This window comes from Lacerta agilis, chromosome 17 (genome assembly GCF_009819535.1).
Source record: "Lacerta agilis isolate rLacAgi1 chromosome 17, rLacAgi1.pri, whole genome shotgun sequence".
Classification (NCBI taxonomy): Eukaryota; Metazoa; Chordata; class Lepidosauria; order Squamata; family Lacertidae; genus Lacerta; species Lacerta agilis.
In genome coordinates this window covers 34458286-34462568 of record NC_046328.1, presented here as the reverse complement: position 1 = coordinate 34462568, position 4283 = coordinate 34458286, and the positions used below count along the sequence as shown (strand labels likewise).

The 4283-nt window shown below is 49.2% G+C and overlaps 1 long non-coding RNA gene across 1 annotated transcript; it reads right to left on the bottom strand.

The window, feature by feature from the left end:
• Nucleotides 1-2527: 2527 nt before the first annotated feature.
• On the bottom strand, nucleotides 2528-3911 carry LOC117039031. Its single transcript, XR_004425731.1, has 3 exons — nucleotides 3650-3911; nucleotides 3263-3469; nucleotides 2528-3058 (listed from the first exon to the last, which is right to left on the bottom strand). It is a non-coding gene; the product is annotated as an uncharacterized LOC117039031 (long non-coding RNA).
• Between the last annotated feature and the right edge of the window lie 372 nt (nucleotides 3912-4283).

Genomic DNA, 4283 nt, shown 5'->3' with positions numbered 1-4283 from the left:
GAGTTTTACAGTTTAACTATGTGCAGTGTGAAGAAGTCCTTCCTTTCTTCTGCCCTGAATCTTCCAAAATTCAGCTTTGTTGGATTTCCACAAGGTATGAGGCGGTGGGGGGGGGGAGAGAACCTTTCCCTAAACACAACAGGGAGGAAGAGTGAAATGTGAAATGATATTATATGTGCCTCTGTGAGAGGGGGGTTTGGATTTTTGCTCTCCTTGGTGGGAGAGGGGGGAATATGAAAAAATTTAACCATGTAAGGATTTTTGTTTTAAGTTGAAAAATCTTATAAATTTTTAATAAAAAAAATAAAAAATAAAAGTGGCGCTAGAAGAAGAAGAAGAAGAAGAAGAAGAAGAAGAAGAAGAAGAAGAAGAAGAAGAAGAAGAAGAAGAAGAAGAAGAAGAAGAAGAAGAAGAAGAGACAATTGGCTGGCTCTGCCTGTCATTAGCTCCAGTTGCATCTACTGCAAATCTAGCCTCACCTGTCCCAGTGGGCACAAGCCACCATGCAACTGAGCCACGTGAAAAATACAACTGCCACCCATGAAATAAATGTATTTTTAACTTAGGACCGCAAGGGACTGCCTTTTTAAAAAACTGCAACAGCAGCATCCCAACTTTTGTTTACTAGGCTCTCTGCCGTGCTTGTAGTTATCAATGAAGAACCACCTTGACCACTGCTTATAGATCATTCCTAGTTGGCCAAACTGCGAGAGGCAGTGAAGGATAGGCGTGCCTGGCGTGCTCTGGTCCATGGGGTCACGAAGAGTCGGACACGACTGAACGACTGAACAACAACAACAACAACAAGTTGCCAACCAAGACAACAAATATACAGAAGATCTGACTGGATGGAGTGGAGGTTCTGCTCAAGACTCAGCTCAGTAGTCATCTGCTGTAAGGATCCATGCCATTGTCTTTAAGAACATAGTTTCAGCAGATAGCTGTGCTTAACAACACCTTTCTATTCCCCCCCCCAAAACCAGTTGTGCCTTCTGCTATGCTTTTCCACAGGTCAAAGGAATCACTGGCCCTCCAGATGTTGTTGGGTTCCATTTTCCATCAGTCCCATTGGTCATGCTGATTGGCAGTGGAGGCTGGTCTATTTGGGTGAATGGGACATTGACCTCTCCAACCTCAGTCTCCATTCAGCCAGCCCCCACATGTCTACCGACATGTCCAGGAGATTGTCCTGCCTGTAAGCTTCCTCCTCCTTAGTCTCTATGCTGTCCTTGTAGGACCCAGGAAAGAAGAGGGCGGGGGCAAATTTAGGATGAATGGACTCTTCCTGCCATTGACTCTGGCTCCACCTACTGGTATCCTTCCTGCCTTCTGCCCCATCAGTCTCATTCTAGGAGCTGTTTTTTTGTGTTTATGTGATTGTGAAAGCTTTCACTCTACCATTATGGCTCCTGATAGCCTTGGAGCTTCTCTTGCCTTCAGAACAAAAACCCCTGGTGAGCTCTACACTCAGAGGAACATAGAGCCCTTCTTGTCTTGAGAGAGAGAGAGAGAGAGAGAGAGAGAGAGAGAGAGAGAGAGACCAAGAAGAACTGAAATTGACAGATCTGTTAATTATCACACTCCATTTCTAGGATACACAGCAGCTGCAGGAACAGCACCTCTGGCACAATTGTAGGCAGAACATGGGACCTTAGCATGAGCTTATGCCTGTGAGTTTTTGGCCCATTTCTCCAGTCCTTCCACTAGGGAGTGAATCTGGGACATTGCGAATTCAGAGCCTTATCACTGAGTTGTGAGCTCCCCTATCAGAATTATGCTTGGAAGTGACCGTGGGTCCATTTGAATATATATAGCTACCTTATACTGGGAAAGCCTATGCGTTTGTGAGAGCTTACAGCCACCCACTATGGATCCTAAGGGTCTTCAGAGCAGGAGGAGCATAAGATCATAAAAAGAGCTTGCTGGATCAGGGCAATGGCTCATGTAGTCCAGCATCCTGTTCTGTAAGTTCCACAGATGCCACAATGGGAAACCCTCAGGGAGGACTCAGGCAGAAGAGTCCCTTCCTCATCTGTGGTTTAAGGAAGTTGGTATTCAGATGTAGTACAGCCTCTGAGCTTGAAGGGAGAACACAGTCATCATGGAAGGGCCATTGATAGTCTTCTCTTCCACAATCCCCACCCCACCCCATCATCAATGAAAGCCATTCAAGTTGGTGGCCATCACTGCCATTTCTGGGAAAGCGTTCCAAAATTTAACTATGCTGCCCTGAATCTTCCAGTGTTCAGCTTCACTGAATGGCCACAAGTTCTAGTGTATTGAGATAGGGGAAGGACCTTTCCTCTAGCTGCTCCATCAGCTGCTCCTGACAGTGATTTCATAATTGCTTTGGGTTGGTTCTTAAAAAAAAAAAAAAAAAAAAACACCTTTGGTTGGGATAATTGTGGGACTTCTTTAGTGGGAAGCAGTATACAAATTTAATAAAGCTGAACTTAAAAGAGGCATGTGGCAGGTGGATGATTGTGATAATGGCAGTGGGGTGAGGGAAGAAGACACGACAGATGTGTTGATTCTAAGTAAGCTTTATTTAATCCCTTGCATTAAGGGATATTGAAACAAGGAAATCAGCAGCAATGGGTGGTTGAGGAAACTCTCATCCACCACAAACACACAAACATTCATAAATTACATTGAAGAATGCGCCACACATTGAACATGCAAACATAAAATGCCATTGAATAATGAAAAGGCAAAGAAAGCAACATGCAGAATTGTTTTGGGCTTAACATGATGTTGTCAGGACACTGATGCGAACTGGCAAAGTTAGCTTACATCTTTGGTTGCTTGGCAAATGTTGCATTTTACTTGATGCTTGGCAATGGGCAGACCTGCTTCGTTTGCCCAATGCATGGTGGGACAACAATGGGGCATTTGGTCTGCGAGGATCCACCACCAGATCCACCGCTGCTGCAGCAGACAGCTCCGCCACTGCCGCTGCTGCAGCAGACAGCTCCTCCTCCTCCACCACCACCACCACCACCACTGCTTCCGCCAGATACGACAATGGTTTTCCCACCTGATCCTCCACCTCCTCCACCTCCTCCACCAGATCCTCCTCCAATAACCTTAACCCCACCTGAGCCTCCACCACCGGATGAGCTACAACAAACGGCACCGCCACCACCACTGCCGCCAGAGGAACTGCAACATACTCCACCACCAGATCCCCCACCACTTCCTCCACCTATGATGATGGTTTTTCCACCAGATCCTCCACCTCCTCCTCCACCTCCTCCTCCACCGGATCCTCCTCCAATCACCTTGACCCCACCTGAGCTTCCACCACCGGATGAGCTGCAACAAACTGCACCACCACCACCACTGCCGCCAGACGAGCTGCAACATACTGCACCACCACCACCACTGCCGCCACTAGATCCACAGCAAACCCCTCCAGATCCTCCCCCAATAACTACGGGGATCTTTTGCTGGCCACCTCCATATCCACCTCCATATCCACCACCAGATCCACCTCCAGAAGACTGCCCACTGCCGCCAGATGATCCGCAGCATACTGCACCACCGCCGCTAGCTCCACAGCAAACCCCTCCAGATCCTCCGCCAATAACTATTGGGATCCTTTGCTGGCCACCTCCATATCCACCTCCATATCCACCTCCATATCCACCTCCACCACAACACCCAGAAGACTGGCCGCCTCCACTTGGTATAATGATGATTCCGCCGGACTGTCCGCCGCCGCCGCCGCCACCACCACTGCAGCAACAGCAGCCGCCAGATCCTCCACCGCCAGATCCTCCACAGCAGCCTCCTCCTCCACGGATTTGCATCATCCCACCGCCACCACCACCGCTGCCACCGCAGCAGCCACCAGATCCTCCGCCGCCTCTTCCGCAGCCGGATGAGCCTTGGCCTCCGCCTCCACCTCCGCCTCCAGAGCAGCAGCCGCCGCTGCCTCCACCGCCGCCCCTTGAACCGCCGCCGCAGCAACAGCCGCCCCCGCTTTGTCTTTGCTGGCTCATCTTTCGGCTTCTGTGTGGCGGTTGCTTCTGTGAATTAAGCCTGAAATAGGAGCAAAGAATGGATACGGCACACTGATGACTGACTGCGATGCTCATTTCTGAAAGGGCCTAGTTCTCAGGGTGGTCACTCAGGCTGCAGCGTCAGGTGGTGGTTACCTGTGCTGGATCACATGGCTGAATAATATATGTAGCTCAGGACCAGTTTCCTTGTGAGATTCCCTCTGTATACATCCACTCAACCCCTTTGATCTGTGAGACTGGCACTTTCCCAGGTACCAT